The 19,046-nt window shown below is 47.5% G+C and overlaps 1 pseudogene across 1 annotated transcript; it reads left to right on the forward strand.

Annotated features, from left to right (window-relative positions):
• Positions 1-6,712: 6,712 nt before the first annotated feature.
• On the forward strand, positions 6,713-14,917 carry LOC311522649 (olfactory receptor 5J3-like; annotated as a pseudogene). Its single transcript has 3 exons — positions 6,713-7,522; positions 13,205-13,358; positions 14,888-14,917. The product of its transcript is annotated as an olfactory receptor 5J3-like (transcript).
• The last annotated feature ends 4,129 nt before the right edge of the window (positions 14,918-19,046 follow it).

The raw sequence follows: 19,046 nt of genomic DNA on the forward strand, positions 1-19,046 counted from the left end.
ACAGTAGCAGGTATAAAGACACAGCACAGGAAAGGATGGGCGTGGCCTTACCAAGTGGGAGGTCAGTCTAACGAGACAATTCAGTTAGGAGTAGGATACCAAGGGAGGAAAAAATCACTTTTCTTGTGGTAATGAGGGTGGCCCATTTCAAACAGTTGACAAGAAGCTGTGAGTAACAGTAGGGGGAAATTAGACAGGAGGAAGTTAGGACTTTTGGCTTCAGAATTTTATTTTATTTTTTTATGAGATTGTGTCTTTTATGTTTTGTGGCACACAAGCAAAGAAGTTAGAGAAAACATAAAATATTCTTGCTGGAAGTTTGCAATGTCTCGCTAATTTGTTTCTTAAGACCAGAACAATAACAAATAAGAACCCAAAAATCAGAGGGAGAGAATGTAAGCTACTGCCTGTAACAGAGAGGCGCAATTCACTGGGTACCTGCTGACTGACTGCTGCTAAGCCCCCACTGAGCTACCTAGCATGCAAGTAGGTCCAGGAACCGTGCCCCAAATTTAAAGTCACAGTATTCAATCTTAACACAACCACAAATACACCAGAGCCTCCAAATTTTCTGTTTTACAAGGTCTCTCCTTGTTTTGGAACACTGGTTTCGAAACATGCCATGGGGAATTTGAATCAAATTTCAGCTACTAATTAGCATGTGTTTGGAACAATCACTCGTGCATTCGATGTTATGTTGTTGGTTTCTTTAGGAAATTTGGGGAAAAGGGAGCACTGGGAAAGCCTATTTCCCCCCCCCACCACCCCACAATGCACATTTGCTACCCACTGGTGCTGCCTGAGCAGTAGCATTGTGACATCAGAGATAATCCACCACTCAGCGCTCCCTGCCTCCAGCTCCTTGTCACACCTGGGGAGAATGACTAGCCCCCTGGCTGCCATGGCAACAGCTACCTTTGACAACTGATTGCCCCCTTCTTACCAGAACATCCTCACAGAAAGGAAGTTTGTAATGAAACAGGACCAGATTGAGAGAAGCCGGTAGCCTCCTGCTGGGCTCATTTGGGTTTGTACTGTGGTACGGTACAGTGTTTCTTTTCAAAGAGCAACTGTTTGCTGCTTTCCTTAGTAAGGGCTAGGTGAAAATAAGATGGAAAATTCCTGCTCTTTTTCTTGGATATTGTTTATCTGCTTCTTACACATTGAGGTTTAGAGCTTAGAACTTCCACTGAAACTGAAGTTGCATAAAATGAGTTTTGTTTTAATACAGTTTAATTTAATTACTTTCACTACTGTGTTCAACACAGCACTGAGTAGTGAAAAGGGACCTGCACAAAGATAAGAACGGCAATAACATATATACTGAAAACAACAGATGAGTAAGAGCTTCCTTGTTTAAACGGCACATATATAATAGATTTTCTTTCTATTAAAAAAAACTAAGGAAATTAACAAGCCAAAAACCCTTCATTTAACGTTTCTTAAGTTAGCTTACATCAATAAATTAAACCATCAACTAATTAGGAAATACAAAGTCAAGGTTTTAAAATGGATTAAAAGGTTACAAAGTTTTGCATTCTCAGGTTAGCAAATGTCCAAATAAGTGTTGCCCTGGCATCCTTAATTCAGTCCTCTTGTGCATTTGCACGATGATGCAGACATTAATTACATGATCCCATGTTATTTTTTTTCCACAGGACCCCTGCTTTATTCAATGCACAGGATTTTCTGCTCTGGGGCTGCGTATTGACGGGGTCTGTTGTCTGTAGGATCCCTGCCTCCTTTATTGCAGAGTTAATGTTGCCTGAGCAATGCTCATTCTGGTATTTCCTAACTTGAGAGTGCTTGACTTTGCAGTCTTTTAGTCCTTTGTGCATTTCCTAATTTTTATGGCTTACTTTACTGAGGAGACCAATCTTTGACAAAGGTTAATTTTTTGTTTGTGATGTATCCATTATTTATCTGTTCAGTGTCAATAGTGCGTGCTTTACCCAACAGAAAAAGTAAAGACACTCCCTAATACAAAGACCTTATGATCTAAGGAAGATGGACACATACAAAGAAAGCAGGATATGTAAGAACTAGGAATGTCTTTCTTTCTTTCAGTTGATGAATATTCATTTATTAATGATTAATTAATTAATTAATTATTAATTAATTATTAATTATTATTATTATTATTATTAAAGAAAGGATGGTGCGTTGGGGAACTTGCGTGGTGAGGATATTCCATGTAGAGGGAGCAATTTGAAAATACCCAAAAAACGGAATGGGAGAAAGAAACACACATGTCATTAGTGCTAGCTGTACTGGTGAAGCAGAGAGGGTGGGAGGTGATGTGGAAAAGGACTAGATTTTTGATGATGGCCTGTCCCTGTAAATAGCTCTGTAATGGGGTGGCTTGGCATTTTAAGGACTGGAGGCCTGAGCTCAGCCAACCCTAGCGGCTAAGAAGGCCCACCCGAACAGGGATCAGCTGATTCTCTTACTGATCAGCGGGGAGCAGAAGAGGAAGTGGCTGAGGGAGTTGCAGGAGCTGCAGAGAAAGGAAGGAGCAGCAAGGACAGCTAGAGACAGAGAGTTTGGCAATAACCTTGGAGGAAAGACCCCGAGAGCAGAGACTAAGGCCAGCAGCAAAATTGCCTTATGCTGTTCTTCTCCTTTTGGTTCGTTGTCTCTTGGAAAAGAAATAAAACCTGGCTGGAAGGGCCAGTGAGACTGATCTGTTGTGAGTGCAGCCGTGGAGCCCGGAGGAGGGAGAGATGGATGGCAGGGTGCTGCAGGCCACCAGGGGGTGCTTGGAGGAGGTCATGAGCAGGGGCAGGAGTGGGTTTGGGAGGAGACTGCTCTACAGGCGGGCCAAATGGTAACCCTGAATTTGTGCACCCACCAGCTTTCCTGGTATTTCAAGTTCTAGACTCCAACCTGGTCAGAAGGCGGCTGTTCAGAACCATCCATAAGTCACGTTTAATTGGGCTGCAAAGTTTCACAGGCACAAGGTCATGCCCCCAGAGTTCAAATACACTGGAAAACCAGCATCGTACATTGCAAGTGGCACCCTGGGCCGGCAAACAAGACGGAACATGACAGGTACCATTGCTGGAACAGGCTTGCTGCATGCCTGGGACCAAGTCATGCTCTCTGCCGCACTTTTACAGCCCCTTGGGAATCAGTGATGAGAATGATGTTAAACCTACTCAGGGCCATTACACCAACAAAGTATAATCACAAAATAATGCAGTCTGGGCAGACCCTGTCCTTCCTCTGGATTGCTCCAACCTGCCTCCTATAGCAGGCCCTGGGTGGGGGACGCAGGGGATGGGTTCTACATCAGCCACAGAGCCCACATCCCCACAGTGGCAAAAACCTTTGCAAAACTTTTAAAGATAATGCATCTGCATGTGATTATCCCCTGTCCCCCAGAGAAATACGGTGTATTTTAATGAGTCTGCCCATGCTTGTCTTGATGATCAGAACTCAAAAGCGCTACAGGGATCCTCTCCCAAAATGATGCTATGCCAAACATAAACATACTTCCATCCTGTACTTCGAAATCAAGAAAGACAACATCTCTTGGAAGGTAGGAGTGAACACTATTTCCATTACAATAGAACTGAAATCTCCCTTTGTGAGTTACATCAGGAAATAGCTCTTTTCAGGTCACCTTGCCCAAGGCAGGAATTTGCAGAAGGCAGCTAGTCATTTGTATCTGAAATGCAGCCATGTCTGTTTCACGATAAAATTATACTCTTCAAGGGGCAAGGCTCTCTGGTGAGGACACCAGAAGATGTGGGAACAGAAAGGAGTTTGTTCTGAGTCTTTCACATGACGTCTCTCTCAGAGCAGGGTGGGAGGAAGCGATAAATATTTGTACAGTGCGGCTGAGTGGCTCCCCTTCCTAACTGCAACACAAGGTTGCTGCATGTCTAGCTCAGAGGTCGGGGAGGGAGGCTGTAACTGCTGCATCTGCACCATGGCCTTTGTTCTGTGGCTCGGAGGCCTTGAGTCTGCCTGGCTGGATGGCTGCTTGGCTTCTCTCTGGTTACAGCTTCCAAAGCCCTGTGACCTATGAGGGATGGTAGGGCACCACCCATAGGCTCAAGTCTGCGGACACAAAAGGCTTGAGGGATCTAGGCTTTAGGCTATAACACTATGATTAGAGTCCTCCCAGCTGGGTCTCTATGGAAAGAGTCCTCTAGCTCAGGGGTTCTCAACCTTGGGCCGCGGCTTGTTCAGGGTAAGTCCCTGGCGGGCCGCGAGACGCTTTGTTAACCTGAGTGTCTGCAGGTTCGGACGATCGCAGCTCCCATTGGCTGGGAACGGCGAACCGCGGCCTGAACAAGCCGCGAACCAAGGTTGAGAACCCCTGCTCTAGCTCACGACACACTAGAAAGAATGGATGTAGGTGTAAACATCATTTCTTTTTCTCACGGCACAATTCATCTGAGGGCAATTATTCTGCAGCCAAAACAAAGATCTAGGATGGGAATCTTAATTGCTTAGTTTGAGAGTAGGAGCGATGTTTGGAGCTTTCAGGTGACTTGCCTTGAAAGACAGATACAAGCCATATATATACAAGCCCTTTTTCCCCTCCCCTTCCTTCAATGTGGATCCTCTGGAGTCTTTCCGTAAGTTGGTCCCTTTTTTCCAGCAAGTAGGGTTCACGGACTAGAGACAGCCAGAGAATGAAGATTCTTTTTTGTGACAATCTTCAAGGTTTCAAAATTTGTCTCCATTCCACAGTGGAACGAAAATAAAACCTTCCAAAAGGCTTCACAAAATTGAATTGTGTTAAAATGTCCGTTGGATGATCAAAAAGGTCAGATTTTCAATTGTCTTTTCTCTCTTTCTCCTTCTCTCTCTGGAGTTGACCAGAAAGTGCACCCGACACCTCAGAAAACTTCTGGCCGAAAACTCCACCAAAATCAACCCATCAACGTTTCTGTGTCAATGACACCGCATTCTCTGGCTAACAAAAGATATTTGTGTGAAAAACGTTCTGACTAGATCTAGTATGGCCCAAACTGGGATAAATACTGAGATAAATGTTCTATTTTCTGTAGGGGGAAATATTTAGGGCCAGATTCTTAGCTGGTGTTCTCCCGGATGCGGTGCCGATTTACACCAGCTGTATCACTGGCCTGAAGTATCTTCACTTTATATTTGATTTTAGTTTGGAAGAAGGAATGTGAAAAGTAATTCTTGCCAATGTGATCTGAAGAGTTTGAAGTAGGTAGTGCTACATGTTAGGACAACACATATTATTTTAAAGGTAAAATTAGTGAAATGGGAGAAATATTTTTGCAGACTAATTTATTCATGGCACTGCAAGTGCTCTGGGCCCCAAATGATCAAAAATTAATGTGTTTATGTCCGACCTACATAATCTTCCACCTGTAATATTAAGCCTCTGAAAATGATGACTACTGTCTCGTTGCCTTGTCCTCCCCATTTCTGTCTGTATCCACCTGCTATCTCTTGATTTTCTTGGTAAGCATTTTGTCATTTTGCTCTGTGTTTGTACAGCGCCTGGCACAATTGAGTCCTGACCCATGACTAGGCACGTTGGTGCTAGCACAATACAAAAAATAAGTAATAATAATAGTGGGCTACACTGTGGCACATTTATAAAATTTGAGTGATATTTTACTGTGATCCTGGTGCTAATTTTAAGCATTTGGATGATCCCATTAATTTAGAACTACCTGTGTGGTTAAAGTAAGGCACATGCTTAAGTATCTTCCTCATCTGGGGTCTTTCAGAATAACTTCATTGATCCTAAAATGACTTTTCCATACAGTACTATCGATGTGAATAAAAGGAATACAAAGGGACCTTATGTAAGTAAACGAGCTCATGAGCCCTTTTACGGCCACTTTCTTCTGGATACGGTGAGATCTGTGTGATGTTTGGATGAAACAGAGGGAGTATGAGAGACACATCACCACATTTATTTATCCATTTAGCCTCACCTCAGTGAGGGTGCTGCTTTCTCTACCCAGATTGCCAGTGGCTGGGAGGCTGTTGGGTGATCCAGTGACTTAGGGACTGCTGATGAAGCTGGCCTGGGTTTGACAGTAAGTTCCAATCTCTCTCTCTCTCCCATGGGTCTGCAGCAGTTGAGGGACACCTGGGTTGTTTACGGTGCTGTGGGTTAGAGATAAGTGATGGCCTGTTGGGAGCAGGGAACTTAAAAAGACAGACACCAGTTTTAATCTTTATATTGTTGCTTTAATAAAAGCCAGGAAGCTATTGTGTACACTGTGCAGCTGATGCCGAAATTAGGAAGGTTTTGGAATCGTGGCCAACACCTAGAGGGCAGTAACCAGCTGACTGGAGCTGGCCGCCAGCCCGTAGCACTAGGCCAACAAACATCAGTTATTATAGGGTTAGGTGATATCCTGTGCCCACTGCCTATCATGTTTGCCTGTGCTCCCCTGATCTGTCTTTCTGTAAACATCTGTTATCTTTTGTCTTGTAAATACATGGTAAGCTCTTTAGGACGGAGACCATCCTTTTGTTCTGTGTTTGTACAGCACCTAGCACCACCAGGTCCTGGTCAGCAACTGGGGCCCCCTGGTGCGAAAGCAATAGAAATAATACATAATATTTATTATCCCAGCAGCTAAGAATCAAGCTAAGGCAACGGCTGGAAACAATGACACAAGGGCAAAAATTGGGGATTGGTCCTGCTTTGAGCAGGGGGTTGGACTAGATGACCTCCTAAGGTCCCTTCTAACCCTGATATTCTATGATTCTAAGGGTGACTAGGTTGGTTTTCATCGGACTAACAAATCCTCCAGTGCTTATCGTCCATGCTTTTTGTAGTGTTTTTACTAATCTATTTTATCACCCTGCTGGGGAATTTAGGGATGATCTTGGTAATTCAGATCAACTCCCATCTCCACAAACTCATGTGCTTCTTCCTCAGCAACCTGTCGTTCCTAGACACCTGTTATTTCTCCACCATTGCTCTCAATATCCTGGTCAATTTCTTAGTGGAGAGCAAAGCCATTTCTTAGAGCAGGTTCATTACGCAATATGGCTTCTTTGCTGTAGTTGCCACCACTGAGATCTTCCTCATAGCCGCCATGGCGGACGATCATTATATGGTCATCTGAAATCCACTGCTCTACATGGTCAGCATGACCAAGAAGGTCTGCCTGATGCTGGTCACTGGGTCCTACTTCTGGGGCTTTGTGAATGCTTTGATACACACAAGTGGTTTGTTGAGATTATCCTTTTGTGACTCCAATGTCATCAATCACTTTTTCTGTGACCTCACCCCTCTCCTGAAACTCTCCTGCAGCAGCATTCATAGGAATTTGATGCTGGTTTTTGTCTTTGGCAGTTTGTTTGAAATGAGCACTTTTCTGATCATCGTTTCATACATTATCATCATCATAGCCGTGCTGAGGATCCACTCTGCTGAGGGCAGGCGCAAGGCCTTCTCCACCTGCGCCTCCCATCTGACAGCTGTTGCCAAATTCCACGGGACGATTCTCTTCATGTATTTCCAATCGAGTGCCAGCTACTCGCTGGATACAGATAAAATGGCATGGTAGGGACCTCCGCGGAGCTGCTGCAATCGAGCATCCACAGCCAGAAGAGAGACAATGGGAAACGTGCTGAGATGGCTGTCCACAGCAGCAGCAGCCGTCTCATAAAGCTCTGCTCATGCTCTAGCCAACAGGTTTTGAATTACAGTGTAGACATACCCAGAGAGTGCATCCAAAAGCATCCCCTGGTTGTTCTCTACTATTAGAGATAGTGACTGGAATATTTACTCCTACCTTGCAACGCTCTGGGGAACAGAGTTAGTGATCAGAACAAGATGCACTGTGGAAATTTAGAAAATTCAGAGCCCGTGTCTAAAGGCATGACATCAATGGGGATGAAAACAGATACACCAAGTTAGGCATCTGCTTAAATGCTGTGTTGAACAAGGATTTCCTGATGAATCAGCGTTTTAGTAATATGACTGACATCTAGGATCTTACAGCATTCAATGTACCTAGGGCATTGAATAGGGACAGCCAACAAATATTGTGACAGGGTCAGGCCAGATGGCTACAGGAAAGTGATAGAAGGCAGATATATTAGCCCCAGGTTAAGTAGGTCCCTTTTCCCTGGGTGAGGTAACATGGAAGGTTCCAGAAAAATCAGGAACCTTCTGGAGATAATTAAGACAGACAGGCTGATTAGAACACCTGCAGCCAATCAAGAAGCTGCTAGAATCAATTAAGGCAGGCTAATCAGGGCACCTGGGTTTAAAAAGGAGCTCATTTCAGTTTGTGGTGCGCGTGTAAGGAGCTGGGAGCAAGGGGCACTAGGAGCTGAGAGTGAGAACGCGGACCGTTGGAGGACTGAGGTGTACAAGCATTATCAGACACCAGGAGAAAGGTCCTATGGTGAGGATAAAGAAGGTGTTGGGAGGAGGCCATGGGGAAGTAGCCCAGGGAGTTGTAGCTGTCGCACAGCTGTTCCAGGAGGCACTCTAAACAGCTGCATTCCACAGGGAACCCGGAGTAGAGGGTGGGCCCGTGTTCCCCCCAAACCTCCCAACTCCTGGTCAGACACAGGAGGAGTTGACCTGCTGGACTGTGGGTTCACGAAAGTGGCCAAACCGAGGGCTGCCGTGAAGCTCCAAGACGAGCAAATCCGCCAATAAGTGCAAGACCCACCAAGGTAGAGGAGGAACTTTGTCACAATATATAACTCAGGTGATACTTTTCACGTCTTTGTGCAAATGCCCCGGCTTCCCATCCCATAGCAATGGTGGGATTCCAATCTCCTACCACCCTTCCCCATTAGTTACTCTGAATTACACTATGATAGGAATTCACGGAGTAAACGTTTTCCTCTCTGTCATTTTCATTACTGTATATTTCACATCCTTGTTCCTTAGGCTTTAGATCAGGGGGTTCATGTCTACATGTGGCCATGATTTTACTTACCTATTAGTGTAGGTTGTTTAGCCTGTTCCTGGACACATGTGGTAGATCTGCTGCTGGCCATCTCTGAGATGTAGGTCCTTCATCCACACAAGGACATGGCACATCAAGGTCAATCCAGCAGCTCCCATCCGGTCTTCACCTCCAGAATGGACAGTGAGCCCTAGCCTCACCAGAGAAAGGCAGGGTGGTGTTTTTCAGGGGAATCTGCTGGAGCTCACGTCTCCCCTGCTCCACCTCACACCCCCTAAGGGTTTTCCAAAAATACCACTAATCTTGGATAAACAAAGCAGCTCAGATGAGGTCAGTGTTGGTGGATTTACGGAGCAGAGAAGAGAAGAAGAGATTTCTGCCCTGCTCTAGGGAGATTCCCACAGGAAAAGTATCTGATGGGGGGGTGTGTGTGTGTGGGCAATGGAAACCCCCAACCCCTTGAATGGCAGGAAATCAGGACTCGGGGAGTTAAGGGGCGTCTCTGTCCTGCTGCAGGGAGCAGGCCTGGAGAGCAGAAAGGGCAGTAGTGGCATTGTAGGAAAGACAGTGACTTCTACCTGTGAAGGTGGCTGAAGCTTCTTGCAGACATTAGAGTCGAAGATCCTCACACCTCCTTTGGGGATCCTTTTCCCTAGGAATAAAATAAGAACACCACACAGAGAATGGGGGAGGTTTAGGTTGGATATTAGGAAAAACTTTTTCACTAGGAGGGTGGTGAAACACTGGAATGCGTTGCCTAGGGAGGTGGTGGAATCTCCTTCCTTAGAAGTTTTTAAGATCAGGCTTGACAAAGCCCTGGCTGGGATGATTTAATTGGGGATTGGTCCTGCTTTTGAGCAGGGGGTTGGACTAGATGACCTCCTGAGGTCCCTTCCAACCCTGATATTCTATGATTCTATGATTCTATGAATGACAGCTGTATCCCAGGTCTGGGATCCAGGGATAAGGGATGCTCTCAGCCAGGCTAGGTACCAGGAACCTGATCATTGCCCATTGTGATGGGCAATCACAATTACCCAGATGTGCCAATCCAAGGAGGCAGGAGTCGCCCTCAGTTCCCACTGATTTCACTGATTTGGGGTGGGGGTGTTCAGCACGTGGCAGGTTCTGCTCTCCCGAAAGACTCTCGACGTGGGGAACAATCTCCGACAAGGGAAGGTCTGGGAGCCCTGTTGCTGGGCCATTCCCCCCACACTGGGGATGGCTCTGGAGAACTCCACTCACTTGCTCTAGATGGGATGGAGCTGGGTGGCAGATGCTCACTGATGGTCCGTAATTTGCCCTCCTCCTCGATCTCCCACACCCAGGTGGGCTGGAAAGGGTGCTGCCCAATGCCCTGCCAGCAGGGCAGGAGATAGAAGCCAGGAGATCGAAAGAGGCTGTGAAAACAAGATGATGTTTTATTGCCAGGGGATGGATGAACCCAGGCTAGCAGCCGGGGGTTCAGAACACTGACCTACGGCCAGCAGCACACCTCCATCTCCAGGTCTCCTTGTACCTCACACACATTCCTGAAGCGTGATGACCCATGGGCTGTAGGGGAGTGTCCCCAGCCCCACTGATGGAGACAGAGGCCTGGGCAGGAGAAGCCACTGCCTCAGGGTCACACTGGGAGTCAGAGATAGAGCCAGGGATGGAGCCCAGGAGTCCTTTGTCTAGGCTCCCGCACTAACCACTAGAGGATCACTCCCTTCCAGCGCTGGGACGTGCCAGCGGGCCTCGATTCCCAGTCTCCCTGGCTCTGAGTGTGACCTATTGTAGTGACTGAGGCAGGGGTTGGGAGTCAGGACTCCTGGCTTTCATTGGTGGTTTTCCTCTATTCCCAGTCTCCCTGGCTCTGAGTGTGACCAATGGAGGTGGTGGAATCTTCATCCTTAGAGATTTGTAAAGCCCAGCTTGAATTAAATTTGAAATTGACAACCTTTATTTAGGGCGAAATCTATGACAATCTCTTAAATAATTTAAATAGAAGAGAAAAAATAACATGAAGGGGAACATGTTCACTCCCAACTTTTAAAGACAGTCACACCACTGACGTGATAGCTAAGGCCCTGGAAGCAAAGTTAGCTGAAATGCTAACCCAGCTTTGGACAGCAGTAGCTTCCTCTTTTATGGAGGCCCAGCTCAGAGGTGGTGGGAGGGGCAGGAATGCTGTCTCCCTCCCTCAACCAGTATTAATTGCACAGGATATTGCCACAAAACCTACATTTTATTGAGAAATCATCTCAGCCATTCCTCTTCTGCGCTTCCTGTTTTGTAAGTTTCAAATCTACAAAACCTTCCCCTTGACAGTCACTGCCCAGGGGTTGCTGCAGGCAGAGGAACCTGAGCAGTAACACTGTGACATCAGCGGTAACTCGGCCACCTGTCGCTCACCGACTCCACTAACGCTGAGCGTAGACCCTGACCCTGCGGCCTGCCTTGGGCATCGCTCCCACTGAAACCTGCAGGCTCATTTGCTGACTTATGCAAATCACCCATGGAGAGTCAGCACTGACTGGCTAAATTAACTCCCAAGTCACATCGCCCTTCAGCTTCCAGCACCAATGTAAGTGGCACAGTGCGGAAATCAGACTTTTCTGGCGGTGTTGTTTTCCAATTGTCACCAAAATCAACAATGTTCTTCCCACTGATGCCTAGAAATTCCCTGAAATATTGGAATGAATTGGATGTAGCCTTCCAAAATTATGGCCTTCCAGACAGACAAATAAATGCCGTTGAATTGAGCCTTGGGCCTCACTGCACTCAGCCAAGAGTGCCTGAGTCTCCTCCCTATTAACTCATCAATAGCCCCCCTCTTGGCCGATCAGTGTGGAGACTCTCAGGCCTGGAGGCCGAGCATTCTCAACTAGTCACCACAGGAGAGCACAATGGTGGAGATCATTATCAACGCAGAGTTCCAGCCCCACCTCTTTGTGAGGGTCTCCTACAATGACAGCTGGAGCACAGCCCTACCCTCCCCAGGAAGAAGAGCAGCAGAGAAAAGAGAAGAAGAGACAAGAGGGAAGGAGGAAGAGAGAAGCAAAAAGGGACAAATTCCAAACGCCCCCAGCGAATCTCAGATTCATAAATTCCAAGCCCAGAAGGAACCACTCTGCTCTGACTTTCTGTTTCACATCGGCCATAGAACGTCCCTCAAAATAATTTCCATAGGAATTAGAGCAGATTTTTTTTAGAAAAACACCTAATCTTGATTTTAAAAAAGGCCAGTTGAGAGGATTCAGCACATCCCTCGGTGAATTGCTCCAAACGCTGAGGTTAAAAATGCTCTTCTTATTTCCAATGTGAATTGGTCTAGCTTCAGCTTCCAGCCACTATCTGCTCATAACCTTTATCTGCTAAAGTGAAGAGCCCATTAGTAAATATTTGTTCTCTTGGGCTCATCCTTAACCTTCTCTTTGATTGAGCTCCTGTAGTCTGTCAGCACAAGGCATGTGTTCTAACCCTTTCATCGTTCATGTGGCTCTTCTGAGGACCCTCTCCAACTGATCAGCATCTGTCTCAAATTGTGGACACCAGAAATGGACACAATATTCCAGGAGTGGCTGCACCAGTGCCCAGTACCGAGAGATATGGAACCTCTCTGCTTCTACCTGAAAAGCTGCTAGGATAGAGTACCCCATCTTGTACAGAGAGCCTGTATTTTTTCTTACCTTCTACACAGATGATGATTTCTTTCAACAGAATCCACAGGGAAATGCAAAAACTCCCAAAGAATCTCCTCCACCCCAATCCTCTCCTTGTCCTGACCAAGAGACTGCGAGATGGAGGCTTGCTGCAGCAAGGCTACAGGGGTCCCTGAGGTTCCCCCTGCCCCGCATCCCTGTCCTGCCGGGCTGTTGTCAAGGGAGCTCTGTGAGGTCACAGCCGCCTCATCGCTTTTGCCCAATAGGCTGAGTTCCTGCCAAAGGCCTGTGTGAAGTCACTGCCACGCTCTCCTTTCCCTTGCAGGCCTGATGTCTGCCCCTGGCCAGCCCGGCTGGATGTTTGAGCTGCACCCCGGATCACCCCACTTGCTCATTATTCATTCTGGGGAGCAAGCAGGCCACCCAGTAAAACACAGAGCCTGCTCCTCACCCCACCCTGAGTTTTCCATAAAGACATAGATTGTGAAACAATTCAATCTCCTAATCTGGCCTCTATTTCAGCGGCTATGAAATGTCACACACTTACCACCATATTAAGCCCAACTGCTTGAAATTCACTAAAAGGCACCTTCCAGAATGGTAACCAGTTGTGATGTGGGGATACCAGGAAACAGAGAATCCACCTCTTCCCTGGTTAATTTGTTCCAGGGTGGTTTGTTTGTTGGTGGCTGTGTTCTGTACCCTTGTGATCCCCATGCTGAACCTCCTGATCTACAGCCTGAGGAACAAGGAGGTGAAGGACGCCTTGAGACAGAGACAGATTTACAATGAAACACAGGGTGCCCAGGCACAGGGCCCCCCAGTGAGAGGGGGCCCCAGGGCTGGGCAGCTGCGGGGGCAGAAGTTTGATCCTGCCAGCTCCTGGGGTTCCTGCTGCAGGCTCCGCCCCAAACCAGCAACTAAGCTCCCCTCCCCGCCTCCTCCCCGAAACGTGCTGCGTTCCCGCCCCTTCCTCTCCCGCTCCCTCCCAGTGCTTCCCCCGCTGCCGAACAGCTGTTTGCCGGCGTTCAGGTGGCTCCGGGAGGGAGGGGGAGGAGCAGGGCCGCAGGGGGCTGGGAACGGAGGCGGAGAAGAGGCGGAGGCGGGGCCTTGGGGAAGGGGGTGGAATCGGGGCAGGGCAGACCAAAGGCAGGGCCCCCGTACTCCCCCTACACATACCCCACCCAGCCCCCTGCCCTGAGCCACTCAGGGCAGGGGGCTGGGGGTGTGGGCTGAGGTTGTGGGGGTGCTCCCAGCCCCCTGCCCTGACTCTGCACCCTCTCACAAATCCCCAGCCCCCTGCCCTCCCTGACTGCTGCAGCCCCCCACATACCCAGCCCCCCCACCCCATGCCCTGAATCCTGCACCCCCCTACATCCCCACCCCTAACCTGAGCACCAAATGGGAACTCCAGCACTCCCTCACACACTCCCAGCCCTGACTCCTGCAGCCCCCTCATACACCCCCTGCCTCCTGCCCACCCTGACTCCTGCCGCCCCCCCACATCCCCACCTGCACCCCTCGCAACAAACGGGAGCTGCCCCAGGTCAGCGTTCCACACCCCAACCTCCTTCCCCAACCCTGAGCCCCCTCCCACACCCTAACTCCTGGTTAGACCCTGCACCCCAACCCTCAGCCTGCACCTGCAGCCTAACTCCCTCCCAGACCCTGCACCCTCAGCCCTGAGCCTCCTCCTGCACCCTAAGTCCTGGCCAGACCCTGCACCCCAAATTTTTTTACATTTTCTTTTCATAAAGCGCTTTTATCCAAAGTGCTTTACAGTAGTTAGCTAACGGTAGAAACAATATTTGGAAAGATCATTAAGTGGTCCGCTGCGACCCTCAGCAATCTTCAAGTGGTCTGTGGAAAAATAAGTTAGACTACAAAAACAGTTAAGTACCTCACTTTATTTTCATTTACTTCATTTGACTTATAGGAGGAGGATGAAGAAAAAGAAAGAATGAAAAACGGGAGCGGGGGGGAGAGATAAGAGAGAATGTTCTCTTTCTTGGCTGGGTCCCAAGGAGGGGCCCCAATAACTCTAAATCCGCCACTGCCCCCAACCCCTCCCGCCCGCCGGAGGGCCCCGCAGATCGGCACCTGCCCCTCCCTGCCGCAATCAGCTGTTTTGCGGCGTGCAGGGAGGCCGGGAGGGAGGATCAAGGACGCTGCGCGCTCGGGGAAGGAGGTGGGACTGGGTGGGAGGAGGCGGGGCTGGGACAGGGCCTGGGGTAGAGCTGGGGTTCGAGCACCCACCAGCACTTTGAAAAGTCGGCACCTGTGGCTAAACCCGCTTGCAATGGGTTCCATGCTCCCTGGCTCTTCCGCAGCTGCCGCCTGTGGGGTTAATAGGCCTCCAGCAAGGGGACTGTTGGCTCCTGACTGAAACTCAGTGGGGCTTTTGGTTGCCATCTCCCTGTGCCAAAAGAAAGGGGAACGGTCAACGAGTAGGGCTCTACCAAGTTCACGGCCGTGAAAAACGCATCACAGACCGTGAAATCTGGTCTTTTATGTGCCCTGTACTGTACAGATTTCACAGGGGAGACCAGCGTTTCTCAAATTGGGGCTCCTGACCCAAAAGGGAGTTGCAGGGAGGTCACAAGGTTATTTTAGGGGGATCAGGGTAGTGCCACCCTTCCTTCTGTGCTACCTTCTGAGCTGGGTGGCTGGAGAGCGATGGCTGTTGTCTGGGCACCCAGCTCTGAAGGCCGCACCCTGCCACCAGCAGCGCAGAACTAAGGGTGGCCATACCATACCATGCCACCCTTACTCCTGCATTGCTGCCTTCACAGCTGGGTGGCCAGAGGGTGGCGGCTGCTGACCGAGGGCCAAGGGCTGCAGGCAGCAGCGCAGAAATAAGAATGGCCTGGTATGGCATTGCCACCCTGACTTCTTCGCTGCTGCTGGCGGTGGCTCTGCCTTCAGAGCTGGGCTCCCCGCCAGCAGCCGCCGCTCTCCAGCTCCCAGCTCTGAAGGCAGGGCCGCCACCAGCAGCTGCACAGAAGTAAGGGCAGCAGGACCGCAACCCCCCCCTACAATAACCTTGTGACCCCTCCCCACAACTCCTTTCTGGGTCAGGACCCCTACATTGACACCACCGTGAAATTGCAGATTTAAATAGCCGAAATCATTTAAATTTGATTTTTAAAATCCTATGACTGTGAAATTGACCAAAATGGACCATGAATTTGGTAGGGCCCTACCAATGAGAAATCAAGGTCCCCAGGGCCAATGGGGAGAAGCCAACGCTCCAGCTCGGCCTGATTGACAGGGCAAGCAGGCTAATGAGGGAGTCAGGAGCCCGGGGCCTGTCCTCAGGGTGAGCTGGAGCTGACGGAGGCAGGGCAGAGCTGCCCAGCAGCCAGAACCAGAGGGGCCAGAGAAGCAGCCCAGGGGAGCTCAGGGGAGCTGAGCCAGAGCCGAACAAGAGCAGCGCTGAGGCAGATGGAGCTGGAGCAGCCACGTGGATGGGGAGCCAGGGCTGAGCTACAGCGGGGAGCTACGGACCCAGAGCTGGGGAGCAGACGCCGGCCATGGGCCGCTGGGAAGTGCGAGTGGAGGCCCTGGGCAGGGAGATGCCACCAGACAAAAGGACTTGCAGGCCGGACTTCAGGGGCACCATTTAGGGAGGGCAGCAGGGGCACCTGCTTTCCCTGCCCCTGAGTTTTGTACCACATTTGGTGAAGTCTGCAGCAGGAGGGAAGATGCTGACCCCCATTCCCCCGCCCCGCTGCTGCCCTATTCCACTGCTGTCTGCAGCTGCCACGCTGCCCCCGCTCCCCCACCATGGAGCCACTGCTGGCCAAGCTGCTCAGGACCGGGAGCCTGCCTCCTGATCTGCTGCACAGAGCTCGGTGGGGGCTGATGTCAGGGTGTCCCCCTGCCCATGTAACCAGCCTCCATTGAGCTGGGGTGCGGGGACAGAGCCTGTCTTGGCTGGTGCCTCTGGCTCTGATGTGGGAGTTGCTGCTGTACTGAACAAGCTTTCAGGCTCCTGAGTGCTCGGCTTAAAGAGACAGCTGGCTGACACACTCACTCAGGCACATGCTCACTCCCCCCGCAACACACACCCAGTCTCCCTCGCACTCCCCGCCCAACAAACACACACTCACACGCAGTCTCCCTCACATGCGTCCCACAACAGACACGCTTTCTCTCTTTCTCACACACATTTGTAGTGGTGCTATTATTACATCGGGATACTTCCTGTCAAAACGTACATATGTTCTCTGCCATTTTATTTTGTCAACGTTCGCTAAGGATTACAGTGCTGTTACTTTACAGTTTTTTGCCTGGTCTGTGCATTTCACAATTTTATTTCTCTCTTATGATTAAATTTAATTCTGAGCAGTGAGTTCTAAAATGCCAAACCTGTCCTGGCTGGAGTAATTATCCTTATTACTTTTATTACCAAATTATGCTTTTGTCATTCATTGATTAAAGTGGTACAATCAAATAATAATATCCTTCTAGAATGTAAATTTATCTTGTACTCGCCTTAGCAGAGCCAGTTTAAAACAACATTAGCTAAACACAGAACCTTAGACGCTGCAGATGAAGGTCGCTTATTTTCAAATTGTATTTTTAGTTATCTCTGTAAAATAACTTAAAATTTGTACAAAAATTAATGTGGTTCCAAGTAATGATGGAGTCAAATGTTAGTGAGTTACGTACATGATTTACATTGGTAAACATAAATGCCAAAATAATTAGAAAAATAAATTTGTTTCCTTAATAAAAGAGGGGAAAAAACTTAACCACGCATGTTAAAATTAAATACGTTTTTAGTGGAGTGAAAAACAGATGACTAAAATGGAGTGGATAATGGCCGTAACACAGAGTGTGTCTGTTAGAGAAAGTAAGCAGATTTTATTTATCTCTACTAAAGATAGTGCACAAAGTATCAAACTTGTGTTTCTGATATCTGTGTCAAGGCTCCAAAACCGATACCTCAAGCTTTGGGATTGGGACTATCTTGCTGTGTTATCTCCTGATTGATTTAAATTTGCAAAAAAATATATACAAACACCAATTAAAGCCATATTTTAAGTTTATATTAGGGCTGTCAATTAATCGCCATTAATTCACGCGATTAAACGCAAAAAATTAATCGCAATTTAAAAAATGTATCGCAATTAATCGCCGTTTTATTAAATATTTTGGATATATTTTCATATATACTGTATTTTGTGTTGTAATTGAAATCAAAGTGTATCTTATTTTTGATTACAAATATTTGCACTGTAAAAATGATAAACAAAAGAAATAGTATTTTTAATTCACCTCATACAAGTGCTGTCGTGCAATCTCTTTGTTGTGAAAGTTCCACTTACAAATGTAGATTTATTTCTTTTTGTTACATAACTGCGTTAAAAAATTTACAGGAAATAATGCTACCCGCTTCTTGTTTACAATGTCACCTGAAAGTGAGAACAGGCATTCACATGGCAATGCTGTAGCCGGCGTCGCAAGATATTTAGGTGCCAGATGCGCTAAAGATTCATATGTCCGGGACCACCATTCCAGAGGACATGCTTCCATGCTGATGACGCTCATTAAAAAAAAAAATGTGTTAATTACATCTATGACTGCACTCGTTGGGGGAGAATTGCATGTCCCCTGTTCTGTTTTACTCACATTCTGCCATATATTTCATGTTTTAGCAGTCTCAGGTGATGACCCAGCATGTTGTTCGTTTTAAGAACACTTTCACTGCAGATTTGACAAAACACAAAATAAGATACTAATGTGAGATTTCTAAAGATAGCTACAGGACTCAACCCAACGTTTAAGAATCTGAAGTGCCTTCCAAAATCCGAGAGGGACGAGGTGTGGAGCATGCTTTCAGAAGTCTTAAAAAAGCGACACTCCGATGCAGAAACTACAGAACCCGAACCACTAAAAAAGAAAATCAACCTTCCGCTGGTGGCATCTGTCTCAGGTAATGAAAATGAATATGCGTCGGTCCACACTGCTTTGGATTGTAATTGAGCAGAACCCGTCATCAGCATGGACGCATGTCCTCTGGAATGGTGATTGAAGCATGAAGGAACATATGACTCTTTAATGCATCTGGCATGTAAATATCTTGCGACGCCGGCTACAAACAGTGCCAGGCGAACGCCTGTTCTCACTTTCAGGTGACATTGTAAACAAGAAGTGGGCAGCATTATCTCCTGTAAATGTAAACAAAGTTGTTTGTCTGAGCAATTGGCTGAACAAGAAATAGGCCTGAATGGACTTGCAGGCTCTAAAATTTGACATTGTTTTATTTTTGAATGCAGTTTTTTACAGTGCAAATATTTGTAATCAAAAATAAATATAAAGTGAGCAGTGTACACTGTATTCTGTGTTGTAATTGAAATCAATATATCTAAAAATGTAGAAACCGTAAAAATATTTAAATAAATGGTATTCTATTGTTTAATCATGCAATTAATCATGATTAATTTGTTTAATCTTGCGATTAATTTCAGTTAATTTTTTTCATCACTTGACAGTCCTAGTTTTT

This window comes from Lepidochelys olivacea (genome assembly GCF_965140295.1).
Source record: "Lepidochelys olivacea isolate rLepOli2 genome assembly, chromosome: 6".
Taxonomy (NCBI): Eukaryota; Metazoa; Chordata; order Testudines; family Cheloniidae; genus Lepidochelys; species Lepidochelys olivacea.